The following is a 13665-nucleotide window of genomic DNA, read 5'->3' as shown; positions in this document are numbered from 1 at the left end:
ATTGTCTGGATGTACCCGATTTGTTCATCTGTTTATCAGTTGAAGGACCCTTGGGTAGTTTCCACTTCTTGGTTATTATGAATAATGCTGCCGATGAACATCTGTGCACCTTTTGTGTGGAAATATATTTCAGTTCTCTTGGGTAGATGCTTAGGAGTGGAATTGCAGGATCCTGTTGTATATATTTTTTAATTTATTTTTTCAGTGTTCCAGAATTCATTGTTTATGCACCACACCCAGTGTTCCATGCAATACATGTCCTCCTTAATACCCACCACCAGGCTCACCCATCCCCCCAACTCCCTCCCCTCCAAAACCCTCAGTTTGCTTCTCAGAGTCCACAGTCTCTCATGGTTGTCTCACCCTCCAATTTCCCCCAACTCCTTTGTCCTCTCCATCTCCCAATGTCCTACGTGTTATTCCTTATGCTCCACAAGTAAGTGAAACCATGTGATAATTGACTTTGTCTGCTTGACTTATTTCATTCAGCATAATCTCCTCCAGCCTTGTCCATGTTGCTACAAAAGTTGGGTATTCATCCTTTCTGATAGCTGAGTAATATTCCATTGTATATATGCACCACATCTTCTTTATCCACTCGTCTATTGAAGGGCATCTTGGCTCTTTCCACAGTTTGGCTACTGTGGCCATTGCTGCTATGAACATTGGGGTACAGGTGGCCCTTCTTTCCACCACATCTGTACCAGGATCCTGTAGTATATTAACTTGTTGTGGAACTACCAGACTGTTTCCCAACACAGCTGAACCATGTGTATGAGCATTCTGCCACATTTGTGTTAACGTTTGCTGTTATTTGACTTTCGGATTCTAACCATCCTCACAGGTGTGAAGATGTCTCTCAGTGTGATTTTGATTTGTATTTCCCTGATGATGAATGCTGTCAAGCATCTTGTCATGTGTTTATTGTTCACTTATACGTATTCTTTGGAGAAATGTCTATTCAGATCCTTTGCCCAATAAATAATTGGGGTTTTCTTTTTATTATTGAGTTGAGAGGGTTTATTTTAGATACATTTTAGAATCCAGTCCCTTATCACATTTATGATTTACAAATATTTATTCCATCCTTGTCTTTTCACTTTCTTGATAGTGTCCTTTGAAGCCCCAAAGATTATAATTTCGAAGAAATTCAATTTATCTATTTTTTTTGCCACTTGTACTTTAGATGTCATATCTAAAAAAACATTTCCTAAATCAAGGTCAGGACGGTTTAATCCTGTGAAGTTTTTTCCCTAAGAGTTTTATAGTTTTAGCCCTTACATTTAGGTCTATAATCCATTTGAGTTAAATTTGGACATGGTGTGAGGTGGAGATCTAAATTCTTTCTTTTGCATGTGGATATCCAGTTAAGCTTGTTTTTAATATTTATACTTCTTCCTCATTGAATGGTAGGTCTTGGCACCCTCATAGAAAATCAATTGAGTACAAATGTAAGTGCTTATTTTTGGCCTTTAATTTCATTCCATTTTCTATATGTCTGTTGTTAGCCAGTGCCACACTGTCTAATTATTGTAGCTTTGCAGTAAGTTTTGAAATCAGGAAATGTGAGTCCGAGGTAGAGTGTCTCTTCCCTCCTGGGGTCAGGCTGTGTGTCAAACTGAAAGGCCTTCTCCTCCCAGGAGTGACACCATCTCATCATAGGGAAAATACAGAGAACCAGGAGGTCCTCTCACATCCTGACCGGGATAATACAATGATCTCCTCTAGCCCTCATGGGGCCCTGGAAGGGGGGCATGATCCCAGGTTGGAGGATGGGTACCCTGCCCCAGCCCTTTCCTGGCTTCGGGGTGAGTGGCCATGCTCCTCTGCCAAGGCCTGGCTCCTGCTGGCAGTCCCTTCCCCCGTGTGTCCACCCCCACCTGGCCCTTCTGGAACCACCCTAGCCCATGGCTTCAGGTCTCCTCTTCAGCATGTCCAGGGCCCTGCTGCACACACTCCCTGAGCGCCTTCCCCCTTGCTGCATGCCAGCACTCACAGCATCTCCATATATCTTTGCCCGGGCCAAGCGCCGCCCACAAGGGAGCAGCTGACCTGGAGGGCCTCCCAGGGAGGAAAGTGAAGTCACCAGAGGAAGTCAGGCCCCCAGCACTAGGTTGCCGCTTCTCCCCCAACAGAGCCCAGGCCCAGGCAGGGGCAGCAAGGTGCACCTCCGCCCAAGTCTGACAGCCCTGCTGCCTTCAGAGAACTGGCTCTGTTCCCCTTCATGTACTTATAATAGCCCTCCCTTGTTTCGTCAAGCTGTTTTCTCTGTTTATCAATAAAATCAATGACCTAAATGCCACACCAGGGGCTGATTTGAAATCTCTGCTGGGAAACTCCTTCTGAAGCCCTCTCTCTTCAAAAAGCTTTCTGTAAGGAGGTAATGGTTCTGGCTGTGCACAAGCCATGGGGGACCCCAAGGGCTGTGGCTCTGCCCATGGCCAGGGGCTTTCTTTCTTGTCAGCCCCCTCTAAGTGAATTCCGGGGGGCGGCCCAGCACACCATGACTGGCCTCACCCGAAGGGACTCCTGGGTACAGAGCCTCAGCGGGAGGAGAGCTCAGTGGCCCACAGGGTGCAGGTAGGCCCTGCTACCACTTTCAACCCCACACTTCCCCCTTCGCCTGGAGCTACAAGCTAGGCCGGCCCCGGGAAACATCCATACCAGGCAGGGCAGCCTGGAGTCCAGTCTCAGGAGGGTTGAGCACTGAGCCCTGAGCACTGTGGGACAACCCCTAAGGAGTGCCTCTGAGAAGCTCTTCTAGGCCAGGGGCCTCTTGGCATGCAGCCCTGGGCACCAGACCCTTCAGATATGGGACACAACCCTTTATCCAAGGCCAGGAGTGGCACTTTCAGTACCAGTCAGCTATCTGCTCTCCACTTTTTGTGACACTAGTGAATAGTTATCCGATGTCAGCTGTGTGCCAAGCATTGTGCTGGGCGTTTAAAGTCTGGCAAGACCAGTATTTTCAAATCCTTATTTGGGGCACCTGGGTGGCTCAGTCGATTAGGCATCTACCTTTAGCTCAGGTCATGATCCCAGGGTCCTGGGATTGAGCCCCACATTGGGCTCCCTACTCAGCAAGGAGTTTGTGTCTTCCTCCCCTAGCTTGTTCTCTCCCTCTCTTTCGTGTGCTCTCTTTCTCAAAAAATAAATAAATAAATAAATACAATAAAACAAAAAAATTCCATCTTTCACAGGGAGGGAACTGGGGCCTATGAAGGGTGGGCCATGTGCCCCAAGCCAGAGAGGGTTGAGTATCAGAGTCAGGCTGACACCTGGGTTTACCCACTGAGTTTCACAGCCCAGGCTGCTTCTCCTCACAGCTGCGCAACCTTGGGGAGGGTTCCTCAGCCTATAACTGCTGATCCCCAAGATCACAGAAGCTCTGATGGAGGCAGCAGGTCCCACTCTGCAGGAAGGGGCCCTGCCTGGAAGCACAGGAGCAGACCCTTCCCGGCACAGTGGCCCCAGGGCCACACCATCCCTTCATCCTTGGGTTACGTATTAGTCAGCATTCTCCTGAGAAACACAGCCAAGGGGATATTCTCTCTCTCTCTCTCTCATAAGGAACTGGCTTACGTGATTATGGAGGCTGAGAAATCCCAGTATCTACAGTTGGCAAGCTGGAGATCCAGGAAAGCTAATGGTATGAGTTCTCGTATGAAGGCCAGTAGACTTGAGACCCAATATTTCAGTTTGAGTCTGAAGGCCAGAAAAGACCAATGTCCCAGCTCCAGCAAGTCAGGCTGGGGGAGTTCCCCTTTGCTCCTGGAGTGTCAGGCTTTTGTTCTATTCAGGCCTTCAACTGATTGGATGAGGCTCACCCACATCTGGGGAGAAAATCTGCTTTACTCAGTCTACAGATTCAAATGTTAATGTCATCCAAAAACACCCCTATAGAAACACTCAGAATACTGTTTGATCAATTATCTAGTCAAGATGACATGTAAAATTAACTATCACAGTCTCTGATAGGTCCAGAAGCCCCAAGCTTGCCCAAACTTCCATTCATACACCCTGCTCTGAGACAAGTTTTGGCTGTGTGGCCTGGATGTGGATGAGACCACTTAGCAGCTTGTCCCCCAGGCATGCCCTGCACACTCTGAGCCTCCTTTCTCCTCCATCCTTGTGTGTACGGCTCATAGCCAGTGACCCATGTAGAGTACAGACTAGGGCACCAGGGCTTGGAGAGGTCCCGCTGTCAATCAGAATTACTTTTGGGATCTGAACCCAGACCATCTGGCTCCCAGCCCTAGATCTTGCTGCCCCCATCTCCCCGCTGGGGGGTTATGTGGTTTCCCCACTCTTGCTGGTTTATGACTATTTCTGAAGCTGAATGGCCTGCCAGCCTAGGGTCCCTGGAGCAGGCTGGGGTGCACAGTATGCTGCTGAGGCTGAATGGGGAGTCTTAAGGGTGATGAAGCTGACCTTCTCCTGCCAACAGGGGACCAGATCTCTCTGGGAACCCACCAGGGGCTGGCCTGGGGGAGGGGGTCCAGGAAAGGCAGTCAGAGGGTTGCTGGATGGCCTTAAAAGGGGCAAGGCTCCCCATGCCCTGGTGAGAGGACCGTCACATGGAGACCCCTAGACCTGGCATCAGACTCCAGACAGAATGGTCTTCACTTGCAGTTTAAAAATGGTTTCTTCCAAAAATCAATACAGGCTCCTAGAATTCTGAAATACATGCTGAGACCTGTGGAACTGAGTCCAAAGTAATGGTGTACGTGTGTGCATGTGCGTGTGCGTGTGTGATGGGGGTGAGGGTGCTGGTGAGCCTGGAGAGAGGCTATGGTCTAAAAAAGGCCTGCTAAGCCTTCCAGCCCATAGAATGGCCTGTGGGGTCCTGAAGGGCACATCTGAATCCTTCTCAATCTGGTGGACCCTTGACAGGGTCCCTGTAGGCTCAGGACCAAGAGACAGAGGCCGCTGGGATCAGGAAGGAGCATCCCTGGCAGGGACAGGCCTGGCCTAGGGCCGCTCACAGTGAGACTCCACTCCACACACAGCTCGTGCTCCGCACGCCTCAGGCACCCCTGTCTTTTGGATGAGGCCCTAAGGGAAAGGAGCAGAATTTCACTGGGCCCCTAACAGCAAGACAAGCCAGGCTCTGGTCACTGCCCCACAGCAGACCCTGGGAGTGGGCCCTTCTTTCTCCATTTCTGCCTTGTCCAAGTGTCAAGGCCTATAAATCCACTATCTTTTTAACATGGTGTCATCCTGGCAATGACAGCCTTCAAACCATACCTTCAATGTGCTTGGGTTTCTTTCCCCGCTCAATCCACAGTCTCCATGGAGACGATTTGGGCAGTGGGGAGTCAAGGCAGGCTCTGTAGTCAGTCACTGGGCTGTTCCTAGGCTGTCGGTGGCAGCCCCACCCAGGACGGTGTATGGCTGTTCTCCAGGAGCCGAGTCCAATTGGGCTGGTCTGGAACACAACCCCACACCCTTCAGGAAAAGGCCTTTCTCTTCATAACGCCGGGTTGTCTGTTCTAACTTTCTTGGCCTCCTAGGAATAAGGGTTCAGTGCAGTAGATTAGGCTCTGTTTGGTCCTCTCTCTAGAGTGGCCCTCATTTCCAGGGACACTTGGTGTCAAGTCCATGCTGTCCACAGACGAGCACAACCACAACTTGTATTCATGGGCAGGGTTTTGTTCATCCTCCTGCCTTCTGCCTCTCTGGGCTCCAGGGTGAATTTTGTAAGCAGCGTATGGCTAGGTTTTGCCCTTGTGTCTGACCTGACAGGCTCTGTTTAGTACCATTTGTACTTATTGTTTTAATTGATCTATGAGAATTTTTTTCCACCACTTAATTTTTGTCCTGGATTTTTCTAGACTTCTATTTTCCCTCTCCTTTCCTAACTTCTACTTGAGTGACTGAGTTCTCTCTATTTCCTTTTCCTCCTCCTGAGATTTGGAAGTGGTGGTTTCCCCCAAAGATGGGATTTGTTTCCCCCAAAGATGGGATTAAGTTAACTGTCTTGAGAGGAGAAGCTTAGCCTGGCTTATCCAGGTGGGCCCTAAATGCAGTGACATGTATCCTTATGCCAGAGAGGCTGAGAAGGTCTGGACATTGACCTACGGAAGAGAGGGCCTTGGAAAGGTGGAGGCTGGGACTGCAATGCTGGGCCATAAGCCTAGGCAGCCGCCAGAAGCTGGAAGAGACAAGGAAGGATTCTCCACTAAACCCTTAGGAGGAAGCATATTTGCCCCCGTATGCCTGGCTTATTTCACTTAGCCTAAAGTTTTCAAGGTTAATCCATGTAATAGCATGTATCAGAACCTCCTTTGTAAGGCTGAAAGCTATTCTGTCTTATGTGTACCCCACATTTTGTTTATCCATTCATCTGTCGATGGACGCGTGGGCTGTTTCCACTTTTTATTCTTGCAAATATTGCTATGAACATTAACATACAAATATTTGTGTCCCTGTTTTCAATTCTTTTTAGTATATAACTTGGAATAGAATTACTGGGTCATATGTGAGTTCTATGTTTAGCTTTTTGAATAGTGGCCAAAAATATTTTCTCCAGACGTCGCACCATTTTAAATTCCCACCAGCAATATAAGTGGATTCCAGTTTCTCCACATCTTCACCAACAGTTATTTTCTATCTTTTGTCTGCTTGTTTGTTTGTAATTATATCTATCCTAGGAGGTATGAAGTGGTAACTAAGTGAAGTTTTGATTTCATTTTCCTAATGATTACTGATGCTGGGCATCATTTCAAGTGCTTATTGGCATCTGTATATCTTCTTTGGTGAAATATCTGTTCAAGTCCTTTGCTCATTTTTATACTGGTTGTTTTGTCTTTTTGTTGTTGAGTTTTAGAAGTTCTTTATGTAGTCTGGATATTAAACTCTTCATCAGACGTATGATTTGCAAATTTTCTCCCATTCTGTAGGCTGTCTTTTCGCTTTCTTGACAATGTCTTTCGATGCACAAAAAATTTAAATTTGACAAAGTCCAATTTATCTTTTTTTGTTGGTGGTGATGGTGCTCATGCTTTTGATGTCATAACTAAGAATCCATTGCATATCCAAGGTCATGAAGATTTACTACATATTTTTTCTTCTGGGAGTTTTGTGGCTTTAGCTCTTATACTTAGGTTGTTGATTCATTTTGAGTTAATTTTTTGCATACAGTGTTAGGGTGAAGGTCCAGTTTCATTCTTCTGTATGTGTGTAATCAGTTGTCCCAAAACCATTTGTCGAAGAGACTATTCTTTCTTCACTGAATGGGCTTAGCACCTCTGCTAAAAATCTACTGACCACAGACTGTATTCTTAATTTTATTCCATTGGTTTGTACATCTGTCCTTATGCCAGTTCCATACTGTTTTGATTGCTACAGCTTTGCAGTATGTTTTGGTATAATGAAGTGTGAGTCCTTTGACTTTGTTGTTCTTTTTCAATATTGCTTTGACTATGCAGGGCCTCTTGCAAGTCCGTATGATTTCAGTATCTGCTCTTCTATTTCTGCAAATAAGGCTTTTGGAAACTTGATAGGGTAGTATTAACAATATTAAGTCTTTCTGCCCAAGAACGTGAAGCATTTTTAAAAATTTATTTAGGTCTTTAGTTTCTCTCAGTAATGTTTTTGAGTTTTTAGTGAATAAGTCTTGTATATCCTTCAGTAAATTTATTCTTAAATAATTTATTCTTTTTGTTATTATAAATTGAATTTTTTCTTAATCTTATTTTCTAACTGCCCATTGCAAGAATATGAAAATAGAGCTGATTTCTTTCTTTTGATCTTGTATCCTACAACCTTGCTGAGCTCATGTGTCAGTTTTAATAGTTTTCTTGTGGAATCCTTAGGACTTTCGATACATAAGATCATGTCATCTGCAAACAGAGATAGTTTTACTTTTCTTTCCAATTTCGATGTCCTTGTTTCTTTTTCTTGCCTGATCACTCTGGCTAGAAGCTCAGTACAATGTTGACTAGCAGTGGTAGAAGTGGGCATCTTTGTTTGATTCCTAATCATAGGAGGAAAGCTTTCAGGCTTTTACCATTGGCTCTGTTAGCGGTGGGTTTTTCATAAATGCCCTTAAAAATGTTGAGGAAGTTCTTTTCTATTCCTAGTTTTCTGAGTGTTTCTATTGTCGAAGGGTATTGAATTTCATCAAATGCCCTTTCTGTGTTAATTGAGATGACCATGGTGGGTGTTTCTCCCTTCATTCTACTAATATGCTGTAATTACGTTGACTGATCTTATTACATTGAGCAATTCTTGCATTCCTGGCATAAATCTCACTTGTCATGGTATATAATCCTTTTAATATACCGTTCAAATTGGTTCACTGATATTTTATTGAGGATTTTTGTATCTATATTCATAACGAATATTAGTCTATCATTTCTTTTCTCATGATGTCTTTATCTGGCTTTGGTATCAGGGTAATGCTAGTGTCATAGAAAGAGTATGTGTCCTCTCCTCTTCTAGTTGCTGAAGAGTCTAAGAAGGACTGAATGTTAATTTTTCTCTAAATATTTGGTGGAATTCAGTAGTGAAGTCATCTCTTCCTGGATTTTCCTTGCTGGGACATTTTGGATAATAGATTCAGTCTCTTTAGCTGTTATAGGCCTGTTGAGATTCTCTATTTCTTCTTGAGTCAGTTTAGGTAATTTTTGTGTTTCTAGGAGTTTGTTCATTTCATCTAGGTTGTCTAATTGTTTACCATTGTCTCTTACAACGCTTTGCATTTCTAGTTGATAGTAATGTCCTCGTTCTTACTTCTGATTTTTGTCATTTGTGGCTGTTATTTGGTTTCATGGCAGCCCTCTAGGGAAGGTTCAGGGGCTGGATGCTAAGATCATGCAGTGCAGTCAGTCTTTTTGCGACTATATGCAGTCCCTAATCCTGCCCAAACCACCCCCTGGCGTCCCCTCTTTGTCAGGGCAGGGTTGGATTAGTGAATGTGGCTTAAACTTGGTGACTTCTCACTCTTCATTTCTGTCCCTGAAAATGTTCCTCACTTTCTCAAAAGCTCAGCCTTGCGTTTAAATGTTGCTTGTTATATTTTGCCCAGCTTTCTAAGGGGTATGTGTGTGGGGGTGGGTGGGTGTGAGTGTGTACAGGATTTCCAGGATCTCCAGGATATAACATTGCTAAAATAGAGCCCGTGGTGCCCTTTCTGTAGACAAGGAAGCATAGGCCCATGGCAGGAAACCCACCTGATGGCTGCCGTGCCATGCCTGCGGGCAGAGTGGAGCTCTGAACCCAAATCTGCCTCCTCCTGTCTCCCTGAGCTCATGGCAAAGGATCTTCCTTTGAATACTTGATTACTCCTCCTGGTTCACAAAGTAGCTTTGAGGAGGAGGGGATGTGAGCCCCCATGTCTCCAGGGCTCTCTAGGTGTCACCCATTGCCAGGCCCCTGGACATCTATGACCCACACTTCCACTGGATTCTCACAGCAAGTGTAATACTGCACTAGCAGTGCCATTTACGGACAACATAACTGAGGCTCCAAGTGCCAAAATGGCTCCCATCTTCCCCTATTTGGCAAATGGCAGAGAAGGAACACTCCTCCATTCCCCTGACTCCTAGACTGGTGGCCTTCAGAGTGATGTGTGTTTCCATGTCTTAGACTCTGGCACAAATTGGCCCATGAGGCAGAGAGCAGGGGGTGTCCAGGCCTAGGGGGCAATAGCTGTTGGCAGAGACATCTCCATCGCTGAGGGCAAAAGCAGTAGGGGTGCCTCCTACAGGTCTGAGGAAAGGGGATGCTGGGAATCCATATGAGAAATTTTAAGATTTTTATTTATTTGAGAGAGAGACAGAGATAGTGAGAGAGAGAACACAAGAGGGGAGGAGAGGGAGAAACAGGCTCCCCACTGAGCAGAGAGCCCGATGAAGGGCTCAATCCCAGGACCCTGGGATCATGACTTGAGCTGAAGGCAGAGGCTTACCTGACTGAGTCACCCAGGTGCCCCCTATATGGGAAATCTGAAGCTAGACCAGGAAGACACCCAATCTGGACTCCCACCCCTGGTGTCTGGGCAAACCGGCACAACACTAGGCTCTCTCTGGGCCTCAGTCTTCTGGCATACAAAACAGGATCATATTGTCTGCCCTGTGTCTTAAATGCGGATTTTTCTGGTTCTCAGGTGCTGAGAAGGTGCAGACACTGTGGATGTCAGGAGAGGGAAGCAGGGAGAAGATGCGGCTATGGTGACTATCAGGAAACTCCAAGAATTACGGGGAGGGGTGTCAGAACTGGAAAGGGCCATAGTGTCAGAAGACTGTCATAGTGACCTTCTTGTCCACTCAGGTAGCTTGGTGTGGCTGCCTGGAGCGCTAGGTTGAGAAAGATCCTGAGGACCCATCTGGGCTTTGCAAGTGATTCCCGTGTCCTCCATGGGGAAGGCAGGAGGGGTGGGGTGTGAGTGGCAGCTCCACGGAGGGAAGTGATGGAGGCGCAGCGAGGACAGGGCCTTCCGGTTCTGCCAAGGGGCCCCCCTCCGATCCCCGGCCTGGCATGCCGTGGAACCCCCCAGGCCCGCTCTTGTACCTCTTCTTCCAAGTACCAGCAGATTCTACCATGCTGGCTCCCTCCCGGAGAGCAGGTTAATGTGCTGTTGCATATTGCATGAGGCAGGCTGCTGATGAAGCACCCGCCGTTATTGCTTACAGGCAACCCCGCCTCGGAACCCAGTGCCCAGAGGGTCCCATTAGCTCCGCGGGGCAGGTCGATTGCGCCTCTGGAAGGCCTCACGGGGCTGAGGCCTAGCTGCTGCCCTGAATGCTGTGTGTGGGGAGGAACATCTTCCCTTGCGCCCCGGCCACAGTTCACGGGCACGGCCTCGTCTGAGGCCACCTGAGCCACCCACTCTGTGAAGTAGAGCACAGCTGTGCCTAGCTGACGGCCCAGAGCTGGGTGAATGCGGCCTGGATCCGAGCTCCACTCCCTGGGATTTGTGGCCTCAGCCCACCGTGACCTGTTCTGACCTGAGTCACCTTACCCACTCCTGCCCAGGACGGCACCCCTCTCTGCCACACCTCCAGCCTCCACTTGGCTGCCCTCCCTCAGACATTCTTTTAGCCACAGACTCTAACTTCCACCTTGAGAGAGCTCAGATGACATGTGTCACAGACTGTCCTCATGAGTGCCTGGCACACCCAGCTGGTCTCATCTGGTGCAGGAGGGGAGCTGTCACAGGTGTATTGGCCTCTAGGCTTTACTCTGTCCAGAACAATTCATGTGACCTACAGAGCATGCTTCCTGATCAACATTTCCCACAGTTAAAAACTGCCTTGTTGGGCCTGGGTGGCTCAGTCGGTTAAGCATCTGCCTTTGATTCAGGTCATGATCCCTGGGTCCTAGGATTGAGCCCCACATGGGGCGCCCTGCTCAGTGGGGAGTCCGCTTCTTTGTCTCCTTCTTCCCCTCTCCCCACTCATGCTCTCTTGCTCTGTCTCAAAGAAATAAAATCTAAAGGAAAGGAAGGAAGGAAGGAAGGAAGGAAGGAAGGAAGGAAGGAAGGAAGAAACTGCCTTGTTCCTGGACCTGTTTCAGTAGAGACAAGGCGGGGGCTTACTTCCTGGTAGAAAGACATGGGCAAGTCTGGGGGGTCCCTGGCCTCCTCAAGCTGCTCGGGCCTGCCCTCTGTTCATCTCTCTGAGGCCTCCCCCAGGATGGATGGGCAGGGATGTCCTTAGGTACACAACCTACATAAGCTGGAGAGAGGTCTATGGTGCTGGGGTGTGGGCCCCAACCTCCACTCATGATCTTTCCCCACAAGCCAGGTCTGGGGTGGCTAGCACAGGAGGTAAGGGGCTGGGGCCCACAGGTGAGTGTGGCCATTGAGCGGGGTTCCTTTCTCTTGTGGACTAGCATGTATCTACCCATCCCTGGGGAGCCACACTGGGCCTACTCTCGCCTGGAGGTGCCACGGGGTCCCTACGCCACCCTTGGTTCCTCCCTGGGCTGTTCACGTGCTGCTGAGCCGGCAGTTTGGCAGCTGGTATCTCTGAGCTGGTATTTCAGAGGAAGTGATGCTGGGACCCAGAATCCCATGGGGGTCACCAGGTGGCCCGGAGCATGCAGCAGTGTGAGCTGTGGATGCAGGAAGGGGGTCCAAGGGCTCTGGTGCCTGCCTGCGCAGTGGACATGCGGGGTCCTCCTTAAGGGGCTGACAAGAGCCCGTGGTCCCCACCCCACAGCAAAATTCCGACTAGCCACTGCCCCCTAACCTGCACAGGCGCTCTGGGTCCCCAGCGTCTCAGCTCCGTCTGGCCCTCTGCGCAGGGTACAGCTCCTCCCACCTGTCCCTGGGCTCAAGACTCTGGCCAGCCCAGTGCCCAGGTCCAGACTGTCTGGACTCTGGGAAGCCAGAGACCAGCGGCGGCCCTGTCCGAGCCGCACTTCCCGGAAGTGGAAGGAGGCACAACTGGATAACCATCCAGGCTTCTGTCGACATCCTGTCTTGGAGGTGCCCCGGGGGTCAGTGAAAACTGCATGCTGGGTCCCTGGCCCAGCAAAGTGAGGAAGGTGCAGCTGATCACCCCCCTCCCCAGTCTCCCCCTACCAGCATCGTCAATAAAAGGGTCACCATATTTCATTAAACTGAATTATGAAGGGGATCTGCTAGGGCCAGCAAAGTGCTGGGAGCTGACAGACATGAACCTTCTGGCCCAGGGGGAAGGAACCAAGGACAAAGGGCTGGGGCCCCACTGGGACAGCACAGTGTCCACAGGATGGGGTCATGCCGAGACCCTCATGCCCTGTCAAGGGGACTGACTCCTGGGGGGGTGGCCCGATACACAGAGCCAGCCCAGTGGGCCAGGCTGCAGACACCTGAGTCACTAGCTGGCCATCTCTCTGCTACCAGGCCTGGACTCCCCTCCCTGGCAGACTCGTCATCCCATGTGCTGCACCCATCATAAGGAAGAGTGTTATGGGGCACCTGGGTGGTTCAGTCGGTTGACATCTGCCTTCAGATTAGGTCGTGATCCTGGGGTCCTGGGATCGAGTGCCACGTTGGGCTCCCTGCTCGGCAAGGAATGTACTTCTCCCTCTCCTTCTGTCTGCTGCTTCCCCTGCTTGTGACACTCTCTCTGTCAAATAAATAAATAAATAAAATGTTAAAAAAAAAAAAAAAGGAGAATGGTTACGGAAGGTGGGACCACAGGCCTTAGGTCAGAGATTTAGGCCCAGGCCTGGGCTCTTGGCTACACCCATGCTCCTCGGGCACTCCTGAGGGACCCTGTGGGGCATGGCCACCCATTTGAGGATGTGGAAAGGAGAAGCAGGACATATCTGGAGCCCAAGTGTCATCCTCCTACTCTGTCACCCCACATCACCTCCACATCTCTGAGACACTCAAGGGGGCCCAGAGCAGTCATGCCTACAGCCCATGTTCTAAAGGGGCTGGGGGTGGGGCAGGCCCGCCCACAGTCCCATGGCACGAACACTACCAAATCCTGTGCTAGACCTGAGGTGGGAATGAGCCTTCCTGCTCTCTCCCTCCCCCTCTGGAGCCCAGATCTGATGTTCCCACCTCCCTCCTGGTTCCTCTTCTTCCAGCCCTTACACTAATAGGGAAAGCTTCCATTAAGGTTGATGACAGGAACTGCCACCCAGGAGACACCCTTTGATCTCAGGGCAGCAGGAAGCAGAAGCAGAAGGGTCAGGAAGGGGGGGGCTACACTTCCGACAGCT

This window comes from Lontra canadensis, unplaced genomic scaffold (genome assembly GCF_010015895.1).
Source record: "Lontra canadensis isolate GAN:19392208 unplaced genomic scaffold, GSC_riverotter_1.0 scaffold3, whole genome shotgun sequence".
In the NCBI taxonomy this organism is placed as follows: domain Eukaryota; kingdom Metazoa; phylum Chordata; class Mammalia; order Carnivora; family Mustelidae; genus Lontra; species Lontra canadensis.
Note: the sequence above shows the minus strand (reverse complement) of the source record.